Source organism: Silene latifolia, chromosome X (assembly GCF_048544455.1).
Source record: "Silene latifolia isolate original U9 population chromosome X, ASM4854445v1, whole genome shotgun sequence".
NCBI lineage: Eukaryota > Viridiplantae > Streptophyta > Magnoliopsida > Caryophyllales > Caryophyllaceae > Silene > Silene latifolia.
The window spans coordinates 63,087,550-63,110,050 of NC_133537.1; the positions used below are offsets into that span (position 1 = coordinate 63,087,550).

A 22,501-nucleotide genomic window follows, 5' to 3' on the forward strand; every position below is an offset into this window, starting at 1 on the left:
AGCATAAAGCCAATCGACTACGAGTGATTAAAGATAAAGACTTGTACCCTATATCACTCGATTTGAATGACTCTCGTAATCCAATGGTATTTAGACGGATCCACAAACCATAGATCTTGAGTAAGGGGTGAGGGTACGTGTTAGGAAGCCCATAAGGACACCTAACCCCGCCCGTCGATAACGGCCTCTACTAAGTCAAGTGTCGAATTTCGAACAAGGTCATAGCTACTGCGATATATGATATGCAAACATCGTTTTAAAACCCTAACATGTGACAACAATTTCTATGTCGTTTAATGCATGAATACTAACTTTGTCAAAGTTGTTTTAGCATGTTGGTTGATTTGAAATAAAAGATGCGCAAACACGGCTTAGGAGGAATGGGGGAGCCATTGGGATCTATCCTATTACAACCCAGACATTTCATGCCGACACAACGAGAAATAAATTACAACTCAATCTAATTACAACAACTATCGTAATTACTTTGACTCAGATTACAATACAAACTAACAAAATACAACTTAAACTATTAAGTCTTAATAAACGAAACAAATGTAAACAAAAAAGCTAAAGCTAAGTTAGACTAATTAAAGATGTTAGCCGAATTATTAGTTAATAAACAAATTAGATTAGAATTAAACTAATTAAATTAAAATAAATAAGTACAAAGGCTTGAAATAAATTAGGTACAACTTATTAATTAAATTGAACCCAACTTATTAAAATTATTCACCAATCCATATTTATTAAAATAGGATTAGTAAACAATTAAAGAAACAAAAGAAGAAAAGAAACTAAAACTGGCAGACCCGTGCAGTGCACGGATCAGAAGTCAGACAGAGACCGTGCAAGGCACGGTTTTTGTAGAAAAGCAAAGTTAATTATGTTTTAATTACGAAATCAGTAAAATAAATTACGAAAAAATTCATTAAATTAAATTTACAGATTTTGAACCATAAAAGATAATTAAAACGACTTTTAAAACATTAGAAATAAATAAAACAAATTAAAGGTTAATTAATTACAAATTGAATTAAATAAATACGAACTAGGTTAGGTACAATTCTAAATCGTCAACGAGTGCAAATGGAAAGGTGTTAAGCACGCACTTCCATGCTAGCGAGAAAATTAGTGAAAGGGAAGATGAATTCAATTAAGTTACAGAATTGTTAATCGGTTTTTAAAGCTATGTCGATGTACCCTAATGTGTCTAATTAGGTTATTTAAATGATCGAATGTCGTCTAAATAAGTCATATGTCAACAATCAGAGGTCATACTAACATGCAACGGGTCCTAAGGTGGGTCGAATTGGCCGAGACAAACAAAGGGTCAAAAGCGAGGAGCGAAGTTAGGAATTCGTTTTATTTATGCCCTACCTTGAACACGAGGATATGTAAATGAGACGGGGGTGTACGACCGACTGATGTAGCGGTTTCTTTTCCCATCTCAAGTCAACGCGGGTGTTCATGGTGGTACTTTAACTCATACTCGGACTAAACTAGTTTCATAGTTAATTTAAACGATAAATAAAAAAGCGATAAACAAACAAAACAAACTATAAAAGAACAGACATAAAAACGAAATAAAAAAAAAAGAGAAAGAGGAGGATTTGATGCACCCTCAACCTACATGTATCGTTGACACCGTTTTGGGTCGTAATCGATGGTAGATTTTATCTCGAGAAGCCGTCGTCGACGAAGAAACAAAGCAAACACGCGTTTTTATCGAATCTGGACAGCAACTTTCAAACAACGATTTCTCCCTCGTTTCACGATGAAAATTCGATTTAAAAGATGTTTTGAAAACTAGAAAGAGAGGAGAACAGAGATCTTAAAGCAACCCCTGCTCGTTTTGAGTTATTGGGCATGAAAAACGAGCACAAACAGAACTGGACAGACAGAACAAATCACAAAAAACAGAGTGTATAACACTCTGTTTTTCGAGGGATTTCGTGTACTCTCAAGGGCAATTTGGCTCGTAAATCTTTGTCTAATATGTATATGGATGTTATATGGTTAATTAGGAACAAGAAACTCGAGTTTTGATGGAGGTTTGAAGGAGGAACGAATTGTTTTTCGAAGAGGACACACAAACTGTTTCAGTTTGGATGTCGGTTTTGTGGAAGGTTTTTGAGAGGCAATTAGGGTTTGTTTCTGAGGTTTAAAGCTTGTGAGTGAAGGTAGTATGTATGTAGAACTTAGAGGAATCAATGTATAGTGAAGGGGTGGTATTTATAAGGAGTTAAAGTAGGGTAAAAGAGAGGGAGAGGCAGTCGGGCCTGCTCACGCATAGCTGCTGTCCAGCAGCATTTGTGAGGGTTTGAGGGGGGTTTTCTTGGTGATTAAGCTAGGGTAATATGGGTAGGATACTAGGGTATGGGTTGGGGTTAATGGGTACGGGTTTTGGTGGTATTTGGAGCGGGTTTTGGGCTCGGGATTGAGCTGCCAAAACAGGGGGGCTGCTCGTGTATATGCGGGCTGTTGGGGACGATTTGGGATGGAATTTTGGGCCGTGGATAGGGGGTTCGAACTGGGGTGGATGGGTATTGGTCTAGGTTGGTTAGTGTACTCGAGATTCGTGCCAAGTCGTAAAGAAAACGGGCCCAAAAACCGAGCTAAAATCGAGCTCAAAAACATGCTTCTAAAACGAGTTTTCTTCGCTTTTAAAATCGATTTTTCAAATCAATTAACACATTAAAATAAATGATTTTTCAAATCAAATATATTCGTAAAATGATTTTTCAAATCAATTATTTATTTTATTTTCAATAAAATAAACTTGGGAAAATAAATTCAAAATAAAATAAAATAAATTGAATTCACCTAAAAAACCATAATTTAAATATCATTTAAAATAATAAAATGAACTCACTAAAAAAAACATTAATTTAAATATCATTTAAATTAATAAAATACTTCATCGACGACGCCCATTCTACATCGTAAAACGAACCCAAATAATGACAATGACAACTAAAGAATACATGTGTCCTATCATCATCGGGTGTTTGTCGGGTTCTCTATAAATTCCAATATCGACGGATACGGGTATCTACAGAGCCCCCACTTTGACTGAGGCTTGGACAAGGCGAAAGTCAAAGTATACCCCAGGTCCCTCTCGACCTGAGGATTCTTCGGGTCGTTTATAGTCCATTAAACTTGCGTATATAAGCTCACTTGACCATAAGAAGAGACCATACACAAACTTCGTTGGGATTGACTCTCGCTTCTGTTGTGTCAAATTATCGTCGTTGGTCGTCGACCCATAAAATTGCATATATGGTGGATTGAGCCTTATCCTTAGGCTCCTACTTATCCGTTTCTGACGGAATCAAACGCGTCGTAGTTTAAGAATCGCCGACACTTGCCCAAAGTTTATCATCTGTGGCGTTTGTCCAAAATTCATCGTCACGACATTTGCCCAAAATTTATCATCTGCGGCACTTGTCCGAACGGGACGGGACTTTCCAAGGAGGTTGCCGCCGCTTTCCTCATTTGCTTTCGGCCTACGGAATTCTTCCATTTCATACTCTTGTATCGAATTGAATTCTTGGTGGATGTCATCCTTTACATCTTGATAATGGTCTCCGGAGCCTACGGCTCAGAGCCCGATTTGCAATGGCTCTAAAGTCGAAGACTTTAGAGCCCCCAGTTGAAGCATATCCTGCTATAATTAGAACACAAAAACGTACTAGCAATAATCATCACATAAGCACATTTGGATCATCGATCTTGAAATTGGATTATTTTGAAAGATTGGGTCATCGACCCGAAAATTGAATTTGAAAATTTTGAATGATTGGGCCATCGACCCGAAAATTGAATTTGAAAATTTTGGATAATTGGGCCATCGACCCGAAAAGATTCTACTAATTGGATCATCTATCCACAAATCGCAAAAAGTTTTTGAGATTTTGAAATTTTGAAGTCGGACCTTGATAGGTGAGCATGAAATGCGACTCAGACATTCTATATGACTCGTAAACAACGTGGGCGTAGCCCGCTACCGTAAAACAAAAAAAGGAAAATAAAACCGTAAGTGTGCACGGGTTTTAATTCAATTATTGACTTGTTGGGGGTAGAAAGGTAAATTGGCCGTGCTGGCGCCAAAAGATGGCAAATGGGAATCACAAGGTCGTCGACTTGGGATGTAGATATCGTATGTCATGGGCGTGCTCCCGAAGGCACACGGGAATCAAGATCACTTGGCATTGACAAGGTGGATTAAAATCACAGAGCAACAACGTTGGCTTCGCCCGACACTAAACACAGACTGATCTTATGAAAGCACTTAGACATCACACATCACTCTTGTTGGGAACATTCTGTCACTCTTCTCCTCGCCTCCTTTCTTTTCAGCGAGTTTTCATCATTTCTTGCCACCGCCTTCTTTCTTTTCAGCGGGCTTTTAACTATTTTTCTTCCACGCCTTCTTTCTTTTCAGCGGGTTTTTCATATTTTCTGTTCCCAACACAAACCCACATCTATGTGACTCAGCGTCTTTGCCTACACCGTTAGATAAAGCTCATTCCGAGACTTGACACTACTTATCTGAACCTATATCCTTATCCTAGCCTACATCGAGTGCTAAGACCGACTCAAACAAAGGTGGCTTCATTTGGACTTGGTTAAGACCCGTAAGAAACCGACAAGATGACAACTTGATTGATGGGTGGATTGAATCCCTTATTCTGAAGGACTGCCTACGTATTCGCGTGGAGCGAAATCAAATCCGACGTAGTTCGATCTTGGTGCATAAACATGGCATTTGATTGTGTGTACACACTCAAAGGTTTCACCTAAGGTATCATGTCGTATCCCATTCTAGCCTGTAAGGTACCGTTGTATCCCATGTCTAGGGTTGGTACAAAAGGTTTTGATCTTTTGGGATGTGGAGCTTGGTAAAAATAGGTTTGAAAGGTAAACCATCATTCTGAAGGTTCGTTTTGTGGTGTTAAGGCCAAGGGCTATGGCTTATAACGTGGTTGGAAATGGTGTCTCAGGTTTGATGAACCAGGAGTGCAAATGGGTTGAAAAATGATGTGGGTTCAAATTTCCATGTCTGGACCCTAAAGGCTAGGTATAACAACACAAGCGAAATGATTCTCAAAATTCCCGACTATCCCCTTCAGAATCGTCTCAGGAAGGACTTAGGGGTAAAGAGGTTACTACTTAAGCTTTTGGGCTTCGCCCATTGAACTTCAGCTATGGGTACTTGACTTGACTTCTGGCTTCCGTAACTTCGACATTCAACCAAAAACATTTTGCAATAACTTCAACATCTTTTTTTTCTTTTTTTCCTTTTTCTTTCATCTTTTTTTCATTTTTCTTTTTTTTTCATTTTTTTTCATTTTTTTTTTCATTTTTCTCTTTTTCTCATTTTTCATTCTTTTTCATCTTTTTTCTCTCTTTGAAAATGATCTTCTATTCATTCTCTTAGTCATAAATGGATACACCTTGAAAACTGGGCTTCGCCAACTAATTTGGGTAGGAACTAACAATTCCTTGTTAGAACGGGTTGATATCTTCTCTCTTCGAGATGGGATAATTTTTTTGGGGAAAAGGCTTGCCTTCCATCATCGATAGGGGAAACAAGGAGCTAGTCCGGGTTTGTCATAGAATCATCTAAAAGCTTGTCACAAACATTGGTTCAGATGGAGGTTTTCTACCACCAGACATGGAATAGGTAAAGGAATAAAACACGGGGTCCTAGTGTACCTTACATTTTGAAACAGGACATATTTCTACCTCAGGGATTCCTTTGAGTGTGTTGTGCATTTTATCATGTTTCGGAATGATTGAGGATTGGAAACAAGACATATTTGTAAACGAAACTGCAACTTTTTTTATTGGAATGAGAAATGCTTAACAGACTCGAAGAAACGATTCCTAGGACACATCCTAGGTCATCGCGGAACAAACGACTCAAATTCAAAAAAAGAAAGTCCTAGACTCGACTCGACTAAGATAAGAAAACAGATCCCGACTCATAATTTCAAATCTAGTTTTGAGCTTTCCCTTGTTCAGTTGTCAACTTAGATGCTCGGTCTCTTGTCCTTGATCCCTTCGATGGTTTGTCTCCATCCCGAGGTAGTCCTCTGAGGATCTACGCCAGTGATGAAGGTTGGTGAATCGAATTGTCTTTTTATTAACTTCGTTAATGAGAGGAGTACATTCTAGAGCGAGACTCCCGATTTGAACTTAATTCTTCGGGTTTGGAAGGAATTCACAGCAATCCACAAATATTTTCCCGATAAACACCCCTTTCAAGTGACATGGGCGGATAAGATGGGAATAATCGACATTGTCTTCGACAGAAACAAAGTTGGCGTGATCGCCAAATGGATTGGTGATGTTATTAGGTTTTATGGCTGGGATTGGGAGCATTCCGTTCTCAATCATGTCTTGAATTTCGTGCTTTAGTCTAAAGCATCTCTCAGTATCATGGCCTTTCCCTTGATGAAAGGCACAGTAGGCATTTGGTTTATACCATTTACCTTGTTGATCAGCGGGAGGGTCCGGAGTTGGACCAATAGGCTTCAGCTTTCCTTGGGCTATGAGCCTTTGGAGAGCGTATGTATAAGTGCATCCGATATCGGTGAATGCCCTAGGTGTTTGGCGCTGCGACTTCTTCGATTGCCCTTCTAAGAGATTGATGGCTTCATCAATATGGGTCGTTGTTGGGGCTTTGGTCCTAGACGATGAGGCCCCTTGGTATCCTTTTGGCTTCTCAACTTCTGCCATTCGGACGTCATCTTCTACCTTTATCCCGATTCTTATCAATTCTTTGAAAGAGCCGAAATTTAGTGGTATTTCGAGCATTACGGTAAACAGTCGTAAATTCTTTACGAACTTATCTACCATTTCAACTTCATCGGGCTTCTTAGCTAGTTTCACGCTTTCAGCGCGCCATCTTGCAAGGAATTCAAGTAAAACCTTCTTTTTCTTTCTGTGTCATCACCTCCAATGTTCTTATGTTGGTTTGAATCTCGACATTATCAGCATAGTGCTTGCAGAACTCCACCGTAATATCTTCGAAAGTGGGGAAGTTCTTAAGGTCCAGACTGTAGAACCACGCCTTCGGGTGTTCACCCAGAGATTGAGCGAAAATTTCAGAGAGCATGTCAGCAGGCACTCCCTTCAGTGCTAAGTACCCTTTATAGGCCTTAACATGGTGGACTGGATCTTCGGTGCCTTTGAACTTTGGGATGTCAGTGAGTACCATGTTCGTGGGTAACTTATCCTGAACTGGGGCATAGGCCCTAGCATTCTCATAGTGGATGTTCTTCCCCTGGGAGAGTTTCAAACGGTCTTCGATGAACTTGAACCGTTTCTCCAGATCGGTCAAAGGTGGAGGGGAATCTTCACCCAGCTTAGATTCGATTGTATCCATTCGGGTCATCATGAGGTTCACGGCCTCAGTGAGCTTGTTAACAGCATCTTCCATTGCTTGACGTCGGGTTTTTTGCGGCCTTTCTACAAGAAAACCCCGTACTGAGTCAATATTTAAAGTAAGAGCCCCTGCACACTTAAGGACACGACCCCAACTTGACTCAAGCAAAGACTCGACTTAAGACCGACTAACCAAAAGGTTCGACTCACGGTTGGATTTAGACCTCGATTCATTTTAGACTCGACAAGACGACATGACTCAAGCTGTCATAGCTCGATTCTAAACTGGACTCGGTGTGACTAAACCCGTGATTGGACCAACATAGTCCTTAGGTTCGGGTGAAACGTCCTAAAGGGCCTAGCTTGGACGTTTCTGTGGACTATCCTAGACCAAAAGGTCGACCAACATGACTCAAGGCCCAAGAGGCGAGCTTGGGTGACCCAACAAGGTCGTGTTCTAGACTCTTAGAACGAAACACATCCGGCCTAACACGGCCATGACCCGGACACGACTTGACGCATTTCATGCTTGGTTGAGGTTCGAGAGGCATTTTGGATTGATTTTGAAAAAAACGAAGGATTGATTTGAAAATGAGATTTGAAATGGGCAGCATGCCGGCTATAAAAGCTCATTTTGGCCGAAATTTCTAGTCCTATTTGGGCAGCATTTTGCGTTTTTAAAACCATGCTATTTTGAAAGTAAGTTGTTCAAAAGTTCGGTTTTGAAAAGGACATGGGAAATTTCGAAAAGACTCGGGAAAACAATTTGCACATTGTCATTCTCATGTTATAAGGATGTATGCTCCTAGACATCTCTAAGTCTCGGCAAGTCTTCTACAAGAAGGTCTATGCCCTCCATCCTTTTGCGGTCTTATAGAGCAAGGTGTCTTAAGGTAGAGTACCTAGAATATCGTCCCCACCATCAAGAACCACGCGAGGTGAAGTGGAAGCGAGCAATGTGCAGCTTCCTAGCATAGTGGGACGTCGCCCCCACGCATCACGAAGAAACGCTGGGACGGCCCGGGCAAGTCCTTAAGGGTTTATGCATGAATCGTAGCACTATGAGTAATGTTTTACTTTCCAACACTTTCTTTTCAAGTTTCACCTCGGAGGAAAAGACCCTAGAAACAAAGTGTAACTAGTCCTCTTTTCCCCAGCATTGTCGCCAAACTGTGGACCAGGCCCTCGGGAACTGCGTCCGCGGGATCCACACTAGGCATAATCGACTCGAGGTTCTTTCGAATCGAATTAAGACATATTAGAGTCGCCACCAAGTTTTTTGGGAACTTGGAACCGTTCAAGTCAACTTTACACCTTTCATCGAAAAGCATAAAGCCAATCGACTACGAGTGATTAAAGATAAAGACTTGTACCCTATATCACTCGATTTGAATGACTCTCGTAATCCAATGGTATTTAGACGGATCCACAAACCATAGATCTTGAGTAAGGGGTGAGGGTACGTGTTAGGAAGCCCATAAGGACACCTAACCCCGCCCGTCGATAACGGCCTCTACTAAGTCAAGTGTCGAATTTCAAACAAGGTCATAGCTACTGCGATATATGATATGCAAACATCGTTTTAAAACCCTAACATGTGACAACAATTTCTATGTCGTTTAATGCATGAATACTAACTTTGTCAAAGTTGTTTTAGCATGTTGGTTGATTTGAAATAAAAGATGCGCAAACACGGCTTAGGAGGAATGGGGGAGCCATTGGGATCTATCCTATTACAACCCGGGCATTTCATGCCGACACAACGAGAAATAAATTACAACTCAATCTAATTACAACAACTATCGTAATTACTTTGACTCAGATTACAATACAAACTAACAAAATACAACTTAAACTATTAAGTCTTAATAAACAAAACAAATGTAAACAAAAAAGCTAAAGCTAAGTTAGACTAATTAAAGATGTTAGCCGAATTATTAGTTAATAAACAAATTAGATTAGAATTAAACTAATTAAATTAAAATAAATAAGTACAAAGGCTTGAAATAAATTAGGTACAACTTATTAATTAAATTGAACCCAACTTATTAAAATTATTCACCAATCCATATTTATTAAAATAGGATTAGTAAACAATTAAAGAAACAAAAGAAGAAAAGAAACTAAAACTGGCAGACCCGTGCAGTGCACGGATCAGAAGTCAGACAGACCCGTGCAAGGCACGGTTTTTGTAGAAAAGCAAAGTTAATTATGTTTTAATTACGAAATCAGTAAAATAAATTACGAAAAAATTCATTAAATTAAATTTACAGATTTTGAACCATAAAAGATAATTAAAACGACTTTTAAAACATTAGAAATAAATAAAACAAATTAAAGGTTAATTAATTACAAATTGAATTAAATAAATACGAACTAGGTTAGGTACAATTCTAAATAAATCAACGAGTGCAAATGGAAAGGTGTTAAGCACGCACTTCCATGCTAGCGAGAAAATTAGTGAAAGGGAAGATGAATTCAATTAAGTTCTGTAATTGTTAATCGGTTTTTAAAGCTATGTCGATGTACCCTAATGTGTCTAATTAGGTTATTTAAATGATCGAATGTCGTCTAAATAAGTCATATGTCAACAATCAGAGGTCATACTAACATGCAACGGGTCCTAAGGTGGGTCGAATTGGCCGAGACAAACAAAGGGTCAAAAGCGAGGAGCGAAGTTAGGAATTCGTTTTATTTATGCCCTACCTTGAACACGAGGATATGTAAATGAGACGGGGGTGTACGACCGACTGATGTAGCGGTTTCTTTTCCCATCTCAAGTCAACGCGGGTGTTCATGGTGGTACTTTAACTCATACTCGGACTAAACTAGTTTCATAGTTAATTTAAACGATAAATAAAAAGCGATAAACAAACAAAACAAACTATAAAAGAACAAACATAAAAACGAAATAAAAAAAAAAAAGAGAAAGAGGAGGATTTGATGCACCCTCAACCTACATGTATCGTTGACACCGTCTTGGGTCGTAATCGATGGTAGATTTTATCTCGAGAGGCCGTCGTCGACGAAGAAACAAAGCAAACACGCGTTTTTATCGAACCGACAAAGAACTTTCAAACAGCGATTTCTCCCTCGTTTCACGATGAAAATTCGATTTAAAAGATGTTTTGAAAACTAGAAAGAGAGGAGAACAGAGATCTTAAAGCAACCCCTGCTCGTTTTGAGTTATTGGGCATGAAAAACGAGCACAAACAGAATTGGACAGACAGAACAAATCACAAAAACAGAGTGTATAACACTGTTTTTCGAGGATTTCGTGTACTCTCAAGGGCAATTTGGCTCGTAAATCTTTGTCTAATGTGTATATGGATGTTATATGGTTAATTAGGAACAAGAAACTCGAGTTTTGATGGAGGTTTGAAGGAGGAACGAATTATTTTTCGAAGAGGACACACAAACTGTTTCAGTTTGGATGTCGGTTTTGTGGAAGGTTTTTGAGAGGCAATTAGGGTTTGTTTCTGAGGTTTAAAGCTTGTGAGTGAAGGTAGTATGTATGTAGAACTTAGAGGAATCAATGTATGGTGAAGGGGTGGTATTTATAAGGAGTTAAAGTAGGGTAAAAGAGAGGGAGAGGAAGTCGGGCCTGCTCACGCATAGCTGCTGTCCAGCAGCTTTTGTGAGGGTTTGAGGGGGGTTTTCTTGGTGATTAAGCTAGGGTAATATGGGTAGGATACTAGGGTATGGGTTAGGGTTAATGGGTACGGGTTTTGGTGGTATTTGGAGCGGGTTTTGGGCTCGGGATTGAGCTGCCAAAACAGGGGGGCTGCTCGTGTATATGCGGGCTGTTGGGGACGATTTGGGATGGAATTTTGGGCCGTGGATAGGGGGTTCGAACTGGGGTGGATGGGTATTGGTCTAGGTTGGTTAGTGTACTCGAGATTCGTGCCAAGTCGTAAAGAAAACGGGCCCAAAAACCGAGCTAAAATCGAGCTCAAAAACATGCTTCTAAAACGAGTTTTCTTCGCTTTTAAAATCGATTTTTCAAATCAATTAACACATTAAAATAAATGATTTTTCAAATCAAATATATTCGTAAAATGATTTTTCAAATCAATTATTTATTTTATTTTCAATAAAATAAACTTGGGAAAATAAATTCAAAATAAAATAAAATAAATTGAATTCACCTAAAAAACCATAATTTAAATATCATTTAAAATAATAAAATGAACTCACTAAAAAAAACATTAATTTAAATATCATTTAAATTAATAAAATACTTCATCGACGACGCCCATTCTACATCGTAAAACGAACCCAAATAATGACAATGACAACTAAAGAATACATGTGTCCTATCATCATCGGGTATTTGTCGGGTTCTCTATAAATTCCAATATCGACGGATACGGGTATCTACAGAAAGGATGCTCCTTCGTTCTTTCATTGTAAAAATTAGATAAAGGTGTACCTTGCCTGAAAGACTAAAAGGCATTAACCTGCTTTATTGTGCTCAAACCCTCAGCTGCACCATGACCATCCATTCTACATCGTGCACAAGGCTCCTCTTGCTGAACCATAGCATGAACTACCTGCTTATTACCCAAAGATTGGGTAGTCTTCGTCTCAGCAATTTGGGCAGTTAATGCTTCCAGCTGCGTCGCAACGCCATTATCTGATCCACCGCCTCTTGTACTACCTCTGGGTTACCATACTTAACAGTATGGGTAGATATTTGATCTATCAACTTCCATGTATTATCATCATTAGTATTGTCCCGGAACCTCCCATTAACAGAAGAATCTAGCAAAGCTCGATGATCATCATATCACCCATTGTAAAACTAGTTGCAAGGAAACCACTTTTGAAAACCATGATGGGGGACTGAACAGACTAATCTCTTGAAGCGAACCCATGCCTCATTGAAATCTTCAGTGGAACTTTGCTTGAAGCTAGTGATTTGACTTTTTAATGCATTGGTCTTCTGCAGTGGAAAGTATCTCTAGTAGAATGCAAGAGCTAAAGTATTCCAGTCAGTAACCCCATGATCCTCCGTATCTAAATCTTGCAACCACTCCGCAATACCATCTCTAAAGGAGAAAGGAAAGAGCACCTGTTTAACCTGATCTTAAGTCACCTCGACAGTTAAAGGGATAGAATAGCAGTAGTCAGTGAATTTCTCCATATGTTTCGCAAGGTCTTTATTAGCTCCCCCTCCAAATAAATTTCATTCCACTAAGTTGATATAAGATGGACGAATCTCAAAAGCACCTTTATCAGTGATAGCTTGAATCCTTTAGGGATGGAAGCCAAAGTAGGCTCGAAATGGCTTGCTAATGTATGCATACTGATCACCGTAGGAACTGGAATATCAAAGTCATAAAGAATATTGTCCTCTTCACAGGACGGATTTTCTGAAGTAGTTGAATGCTCTGTCTCAATGTCAAGTATACTTAAAGTCTTCTACTTGACTCACTTCTTTCTGAAACTTTCGTCTGTAACGAAAATCTTCTCTGGCTCGGGATCTAGTGGTAGAATCGCTGACCTTGTCGACCTGGGCATACACGAAACTAATACGAAAAGTGTGAGAATGGTCTCAAGGAACTAAGGTTCCCTGAGACAAAAGACAAAATAAACAAAAAAACAAACAGAAAATTGTTGCCTCCCCGGCAACGGTGCCAAATTTGATAAGGCTAAAGTCGTATCACCTTAATCAAAGTAATCTTATCTCAGTACTAACAAATAGCTAGTGGTAAGACAAGTATTGAATCCACAGGTAGGCGGTAATATTCAGTTTACTAATATTTAATGTGTCTTAAAGTAACTTTTTTTCTTGAAGATTTGGTTTGGTTTGTTTGCTAACAACTAATTGCAATAAAGTAAAGATCGTAAAAAATAGTATTAAGAGGTCAAGGGAGCGGGTTAACTAGGTCAATTATCCGGGGATAAATTATATTCAATTGTAAGGTCAATTGAATTATCTAAGGTCATAAGATCGGTCAATTCAATTAAGCCCTTTAGATTCAGTTTAACATGCAATCGCTATAATTAAACTTTATTATAGATACCCATATCTGTCGATATTGGAGTTTATAGAGAACCCGCCTGCCACCCGACGACGATAAGACACATGTATTCTCAAAATGACGGGCTCATGATACGGATACATCACATGGATGTAAGCAAGGTTACGTAGATGGTTTCTGTTAATTTAAATGGTTATTTAAATTGACATTTTGCATGTTTTGAAATAAATGGTTTTTGTTTCTTTACATTTTGGTTTTGAAAATTTATGGAATAAAAGTTTTTATTTCATTTGTATAATATTTTGATGATTGTTGAAATAAATGTAATTTATTTCATTCGATTTGGATTTAATTCGAATTGCGAGCTTTTATTTACGATTTATCGTTATAAATTATTTTTGAAAGTTTTAACTTGGATTTTTGATTTTTGGTTTAAGAAATCAAAGTATTTTTGGATTTTGATTTTTGGTTAAAAAAATCAAAGGAAGAGTTTTTGTGACGGTTTTTATTTATCGTTTTATTTAATTCGAAGTTTCGAGTTTTTAAAGCGGTTTTTAAACCCGTTTTCAATGCGTTTTGTGAAGCGATTTTTGACGCGATTTGGGCCATGTTTTGGCACAAATCTCAAGGCACCCAAGGACCCATTACCTTCCCCATCCAACCCAGGTTCGAGCCCCACCAATAGCAGCCCAATATCCCTCCTTTAGCACACCTAAACCTCGACCAAAACAGCCCGTGACCACCACCCGTGCCCCTGTTTTGGCAGCTCTAAACTCGACACCAAACACCTTCCAATTAGACTTCCCTCTAGCCCAACTCCTCCTCCTAACTTAGCCCACGTATCTAGCCTCAACTATGGTCCATATTCCGTCCAAGACAACCCCAAACCAAGCTGAAACGAGCCACAACAAGCCCAACACGAGTGCTTTCCTCTGCTATGTTTTCGGGCCCTTTTGGAGCTCTTTTCTTGAGCTCCAAGCACATAAACCGCCTTCCCTTGCCTTGCCCACTAAGAAAGCAATATCCTATATTCTCTATACATCTATTTCCAGCCAAAAAGATAGAGAAAGTCGTTCCAAGAGATAGAGAAAGATCGCTTTTCAAAACCGAGTCAAACTACTTTCCTACTTTCTAAATGACTCAAACCCTAGCATCCTAAGCCTATATAAACCTTCATTGCCTTACACTAATAAAACCTAGTGCTCACGTATCCTACCATGGCCTCAAGCAAACCAGAAAACTCAAGGAAGAACTTCATCTTCTTCATCGAGTTCAACCGCAAAAATCAGGGCATTCACGGCTGCTTCTCGAAAAACCCATTCGAAACCACCACAAAACTCCATTAAAATTCACCAAACTTTACATACATAATCTAGGTAGTGCCCTTGATTGATTTGTGCCTTCGTCCAATAGCATTGGTAACATTTAGAGCATTTATTTGCTCAATTCTTTACCCTTGCTCGCGTTCTGCCCAGCCCTTGTTCATCATTATTTTTTAATCATTTTAAAAGCAATTTTAGTCTGGTTTCTTGTCAAATTTGAAAACTTTGTCATTCAAGGATTCCAAAACATCTTTCGTATTGAGAATTCGTTTAGTATTGAAGTCGTGGTGATCGTTTGAAGCTCGCTGCGTAAAATTGGTTTAACACGTGAAACGTGTTTGTTTGGTTCAAAGTTCGATTTCGATTATTGATTTGAAAACCGCTATATATGTACAAAGAAGCTTTCTTACGAGATACATGTAAGCCGAGGGTGCCAAAAATCACTCCTTTCTTCACTTAATGCAATTTATTTCATTAATTATCACTTTTATCGTTTTATCGTATTAATTATGTTATTTATGCGATAATATTCTTATTGTTTATAATTAAGGAGGAGAACGGGATTATTATTGTTGTTGAATGCTGATGGATAGCTTATTGCTTATGTGTAATGTTTTGTGTGGATTTTGCGCAAGGCGAAATCAGGTCAGGGTAGAGTTGTGTAAGGTTAACTAGCTCTAGATGATCTATTGGTCGGGTCGTCAGGGTCAAATGTAAAGCTGTAAATATAATAACAATAACAATAACGAGACAAATAATTTTGTACGTGGAAAACCCTTGAATGGGAAAAAACCACGGGCACCAAGCCAGGAGAGGATTTCACAATGTAATTTGGGAGAATTATTGTATGACAATGACAATGCTTATATTTCTCTAAGTATTGAATATGTAAATGTATGCTTCTTCTTGTGCAAGAACGAGATGATTCCAATGTCTTCAAAGTGTTCCTTATATAAGCTCCAATCTTGAACGGCTGCCTGATACTGTATTGAATGCGGATTATTCTCCATTATTGCCTGTAATAATTGCTAAATATTCCTCCCTTAATTACTGCATTTACTGCGAGATCTTCTCATTCAATGCTGCGTATATAATCCTTTTATAATACGTGTTTATGGTCTAATATCGTCCTGATATTTTGACCGTTGTCCTCTCCATAGCCTGGCGCCTATCTTCGTATGCCCTGATAGCCTGACATCCTGACAGCCTGATGGTCAGGTTGAGATGAGATATTGATCAGGGGCTTCTGCGGATTCCAGGCCTAACAATTGCCCCTTATCTCCTTATTTTCAGTGTGCCAGGACGAAAAAATGAGGAGATAATTTATTTTTAGGAATATTACCCAACGGTTAAGTTATACCTAGTCAGTTTCCTGTAACGGCTATTTTACTGCAGTTTATGACGTGTGTAAGATTTACTGCAACCTCCTTAATGATTATCCACTTCCTTTGCGGTTGAAACCCTAATCTGCCCCACTATAAATACCTACGTGCTTCATTAAGTTGAACTCACCAAAACAATTCTTCTTATTTCTCTCTTATTAATCCTTCTCTCTAGTTCCCTTAATTACCAGTTTCTTCAATCTTTGATCAATTCTTCATAATTTTTCAACAATGGCCGCAAAAAGGAAGTCCACCAGGGCAGCGACTCCTGCAACCCCTTCTTCCCAGAATCCTGAAGGGACTTCTTCTGAGAATTTACCTACTTCTTCTGCTGCACAACCTTCCACGATCAATAATCCGAGTGATTCTCCATTAGAGATGATCTCAATATTCCATGGTGACTTTCAGTTCAAGCCTATGAAGGCTTTCAATGAGGATCAGTCTCTTGCAAACCGCTTGAAGCCTGAGTTTGAGAAGGTTCTGAAGGATAAGGGAATCATCCCTACTGATACTGAAGTCTGGATCCCTGAGAACTCTCCTATGAGGGCCGACTGGGCTTGTCCTGGCTGGTTCTATATCCATGACTGGGCTTTCAGGGCAGGTTGTAAGCTTCCTTTTTCCCCTCTTATGGTTGAGGTTATTAAGGAGATTGGTGTTCCATCTTATCAGTTGATGCCTATGGTGTGGAAGGTTGTGTGTTCCATTGAGAATCTCTGTAAAAAGCACAATATTTCTTTTTCTCTTGACGATTTGAAGGCTTGTTATGCCGTTAAAACCAATAGTCCTGGCCGTATAAGTTTTAAGGTCAGGGCTTCTACTACTCCTCTTTTGAGCAACCTGGATAGCGGCCATGACAAAGGCTAGGCTGCTAGGTACATGTTTGTCAGGACCAATTTTGTGGGTCCTGACCTGGCGTATTTAAATCATGAGGCTTACGTTGCTAGTGAGTCTTTTAATTTTTCTCTTTGCCCTGCATGTTTTACTTGTTAGTGAAAAATAAAATGAAGTTTATAATAATTCATACCTCTCATGTGTGTAGTTGATGATTGGGTTACTGAAACTGAGTATCCCACTGCCAATATTTCTGCTTTCCTTGCTATTCCTCCTTTGGAGAGGTCTTGGCCTCTCTGTTGTAGGGTTGGTCACCTTCCCCACTGCTTGAAGGCTGACGGTGCTGCCAGGGCGGCCAAACCTTCTGGGGCTGTTAGTGCCACTACCTCAGGCAGTAAGTTTGTCTTACTCTATCTTTTATTTTTATTTCGGCTCCCTGATAATGTTTGGTTTATATTGCTAATATAGTGTTTCGTGTTGTAGCCACCAGGTCATCTACTCGCCTTGCCAGGTTCGGTATGGCTGACCTTTCAGCCAGGCTGGCTAAGATCAAGGAGGAAGGTTCCCAGGGAAGCGGGGATGCTGAACCTGTCATTGATTTGACTGAACAATTCGATGCTGCCAAGGTCACTGCTGTACCTGCTGCTCCTGCTGAAACAAGTTCAGCAGCCTAAAAAAGGAAAATTGAAGATGTTGACATTTCTGCCCCGGCCAGGGAAGTGAAAGCCAGGGTGGACAATATGGAGGCTGCTAGGGTGAAGATCAGGGACTACGCTGCTTCTAGATCAGATGTCATGCTCACGCTTGACCCTGTTGAGACTGCTACTCATGCAGTTGCCTCGGTGGATCATTCAGTCAGCCTCTTGGCAGGTGCCTTGGCTGCTGTAGGTAGGCAAGAACAATTTTTATGTGTGTTTTGTTTGAGTAGTTTTTATTATTGGGGTATATTACTCATACTTTTCTTTCTGTTTTTGGTCAGGGCACTGCGATGTGTCTCCATAACGCCTATCAGGCTACTTCTTTGGTAGCTAGGATTGATCTGATGAGATCAGATTATGATAGGCTGAGGTCCGAGCCGGATTTTGCACGAGCCGACCTGGTCGCTAAAGTCGCTGACTTGGTGAGGGTGCGGCCGAGAGAGAGATCTTGCTAAGGCCGAGGCGATTCAAGCAAGCGGTACATTGCAGGAGGCCTTCTACAAAAATGAGGAGCTCACCCAGGAAAGGGATGACCTGGAGTTCAAGTTAGATGATGCCTCCCTCTATTTCTATATTAAGGGAAGGGAATTTCTTTGCTATGTCGAACTGTCGAGGCCAGGGAAAAATGGAACCCCGAAGCCGAGATGGCTTTTTTTTGCTTCAAAGTATCCCGACCGCACAATATGAGAAATGAACAAGAGGTGGACTCTCCGGTGAGCGGGGACGTTGATCTTTGGTCCGGCCAAGGGTGGAAGTAGTGGTACTTGTTTTCCGAGGAGAAGCGATTTGTTTTTTTTTTCAGTTGGTATTTGGCCCATCCAGGGGGGATGTCCCTAGACAAACAATATTTTATTTTCTTTTTCTGTCTTGGGTCAGGAAGACTATCTCTGGCCTTTATGAATATTTTGGCGCCTTTGCCCTAGGGGGTAAGGGTTTTTATTAATATAGGCATGGTGGCCTTTTTGGCTGATTTTGCTTTTAACTTTGCTTGGATTTGTGAGTTTCTTCCTGTCGGGCCTGTCAAACATTTTGTTTGAATAACCTGCACATCATTTTTGTTCTATCTTGTTATTCATGAGTAATTCAACCAAGTATAGTTTTTTGCTATAATGGTTGAAGGGGTGGGAAAACCGGCCTGTCAGGAGGGCTTATGTCCCCTACCTAGCTGGAGGGCTTGGTATTCGGCCTGTCAGGAGGGCATTTAGACTAAGTGTTTGGGAGAGAAAACTCTTGCACCTGTCTTGCTGCGTCTAGCCGGTTTTAATCCGTGGCAGTAAACTTAGTCAGGTCAGGCAATTATTTCATGCCTGATTGGTCCTGACATTTACTGTATCTGGTGGTGGTTACCAACTCGTTAGGCACAATAAAGTGCAAAATTTTGTTTCAGAAATATATGGTAGAGCAGCCCTCAATCCTGAATATTTATGCATATAACTATTTATCATGTATAATTGTTCAGGATTCAAGAATTAAATAAGTAGGTTAGTTGAACAGATATAAATTGCAGACAAGGTATGTAAAACATATAGTTCATCAGGTAGCACGTCAAGTTGACTAGTGATTGAATTTATACCTGATTGTAGCCTGATCTGATCTTTACATATGGAATAATTTTAAATGAGTTACATTCCAAGATCTCGGGATCATTTCCCCTTCTAGCGTTTGGAGCATGTATGCTCCTTGTCCAACGATTGAATCAATTAAGTAAGGGACTTCCTATGTGGGAGCCAGTTTGCCTGCTGATTTTTCTTCTTATTTGGAAATACCTTGCGTAGGACAAGGTCTCCTTCTTTAAAGACCCTGATCCTGACGTTTTTGTTGTAAGTCCTGGCGACTGCTTGTTGATATGATGCCATTCTGATTTTGGCAGCGTCTCTTAGCTCTTCTGTTAGAACTAAGTTATCTTGCATTAGGTCTCTATTCGCCTCAACATTGTTCAGGCTGTATCTGGATGTTGGTACTCGTACTTCCGCAGGAATGACAGCTTCACAACCATATACCAGAGAGTAAGGTGTTTGGCCTGTTGTAGTTTTTGGAGTTGTCCTGTCTGCCCATAGTACTAATGGAAGCTCTTCAGCCTATCTGCCTCGTCTTCTTTTTAACTTCTTTTTTAGGCAGCTTATGACTACCTTATTGCTTGATTCGGCCTGTCCATTGGCTTTTGGATATCCAGGGGTTTATGTTACCAGGTTGATATTCTATTTTTGGCAAAATGCTTAGGTCCTTTTCCCCACAAATTGAGTTCCATTATCACATACTATTTCTGATGGGACTCCATACCTGCAAATGATGTTTGTCCTGATGAAGGATATTACTTCTTTTTCAGTTACTTGCCTGAAAGAGTCAGCCTCAATCCATTTGGAGAAGTAATCAGTCATAGCGAACATAAATACTTTTTATCCTGGAGTTATGGGCAGTTTTCCCACAATATCCATTCCCCACTTTATGAACGGCCAGGGTGCAGAGATTGAATGGAGGAGTTCAGATGGCTGATGTATGATTGGTGCATGAATTTGGCAGGCTTTCCATTTTGAAGAGTATTCCGGCAGTCACCCTCGGTGTAGCGATGTGCTTTGTCCGAGAACTTTGCTTGCCAGGCTCTTTCCTCCTTTGTGGTTGCCACAGTGTCCATCATGTATTTCTTGAAGTACTAGTTTGGCTTCGTCAGGCTCCAAGCATCTCAGGTAGGGTCCAGCCTGCGATCTCTTGAACAGAGTGTTATTGATGATAGCATAAGTTGAAGCTCTAATTTTAAAAGCCCTTGCCTCATGTCTTCCCTGAGGCAGTATTCCTCGGAGAAACCAATCATAATAGAGTTTAGTCCAAGAGTTATTGTCCTGATTGACAGGATTGACTTGTTCAGGTTTGCTGATGGCTGGCTCTAGTAAATGCACAATTGGTATTTTATCGAAGACAGTGGGGGTAAAGTTTGAACCTAGGCTGGCCAGAGCATCAGCCTGGGTGTTCAGGTCTCTTGGTATTTGATCTATGTCAAATAAAGGAAATTTAGCGGTAAGGTTTTTTGCATATTCCAAATACGAAATCATTTTTGCATCCTTGGCCGTATAAATTCCCTTTATTTGATTAACAATTAGGAGTGAATCAGTTTTTACCTTTAGGTTTTGAACACCGAGGTCTAAACATACCTTTAAACCCGAATTCAAATTTCGATCACTGCTCCATAAAGATGAGTACCAGAACTGCAATAAGAGCATTTTTCCCCATTGAAAAATACTGTAGTAGGAAACCCATCTTGAATTGGAATATGAATTCCATTGATACGCGCCTTAGTAAAGGAAAGAACATACTTTGTTTCCCAAGGCCATAGGATTTGTTGGTTTCTGCCATTAGTTTCTAAAGTTGGATAATTAAGGCATGGATATTGTTCGCTTGGCACAACAATGGAATCCATTTCATAAGCAAGCATCTTCATCAATGTGTGTACTGATCGTTTCCATTCTTTTCAATTAAATTATTGTCGTTTCACCCTTTTGATAAGCATCTCATCAATGGAGGCGAATCTGTGACTTCGTGTGATGGCCGGTATGAGGAGGTCGTCAAGACCTGCTGGTGGCACAGGGGAGGCGGCGGTGATGGTGGTGGATGGTGACTGACGAGTGGTGGTAGTTAGAGTGAGAAAATTTAAACAAATAATTGAATTGGAATAAGGGAAAATAAAGTCATTAAAATAAAGGGGTATAATAGTCATTTCCGTCCATGAAAGAGTAAAACTCGTCCATGAATGAGCACCACCCTTTACATGAGGCTGGCTTTATAAAATTCTTTTTTAAATTTTGCGGAACGATTATTTACCTGCTTTTTGAAGTTTGATGGTTATTTTAAGATAAAATCTACTTTCTGACTCCTATTTTTTTTTTTTTGATAACCTAAGAAAATAAGGTTGATCCTCTAGGGTAGGACCAACATATCTCATCCTTTCGAATGAGTGAGGTAAGTTGAAGTCACCGGCTTTCAAACCACCTCGAACGAGTTGGACATGAATGTCCAATAGAAGCCATGAAGTCAGCAACGTTGTTGGCTTCACGAAAGCTATGTTTAATTATCACTTCATCGAAGAAATGAAGGTCTAATTTCACATCCTTGATAATACTAGATATTTCCCAAAGAATTTGCCAAATACTACGTCCTCCACAATTAACTTTGAGATTCCTAAGTATTTAGCAGCTAAAATACCTTCTTTTAATCTTGGATAACCGAACCAATCAAGGGACATTTGTAAAAGAAATGATTTTTGTTTTCAATATGATGGTTGCACAAAACACAAATAGGTGAGACATTAATATGACTTTTAAGAAGCCTGCTTTTCATTGGGAGACCATCAACACAGGCTTTCCAAAGGAAAAATTTTAACTTTGGAGGAATATTGAATTTCCAAATCCAGTGAAATTCACATTTTTCAAGACTTTGATGAACAAACCTTGTGCTAACCATGTTGCTCTTGTGATAGAAAAATTTCCATCTACGGACAGCCCCCAAAGGAGGGTATCCGAAAATCATTATGTGGCAATGGAATGTTAGTAATCTGATTAACAATATCGTAGTTCACTAAATTGGATAATTTACAAACATCTCATTGTTTATCAGAAGTTATGAAATCTTTAACCAAAAGATTGAGATCACGGGTACTATCATCACCAATATTACTGGCAATTGGTTGTGAAAAGACCCAATTATCAGTCCAAAATTTAATATTGCTACCATTCCCTACCTGCCATCTTAACCCTATTCTAAATAGAGCTCGAAGACTCATAAGTTTACGCCATTGCCACGAAAAGACTGAATTAGGCTTATGATCAAAGAGTGTACAATTTCTCAGGTATTTTTTAGTAATCACTTTGACCCATATGCTTTCCTTATCTATAAGA

The 22,501-nt window shown here is 39.5% G+C and overlaps 1 non-coding gene across 1 annotated transcript; it reads left to right on the plus strand.

The window, feature by feature from the left end:
* Positions 1–12,224: 12,224 nt before the first annotated feature.
* On the plus strand, positions 12,225–12,331 carry LOC141625729 (small nucleolar RNA R71). The gene has a single exon (XR_012535494.1). It is a non-coding gene; the product is annotated as a small nucleolar RNA R71 (small nucleolar RNA).
* Positions 12,332–22,501: the final 10,170 nt, after the last annotated feature.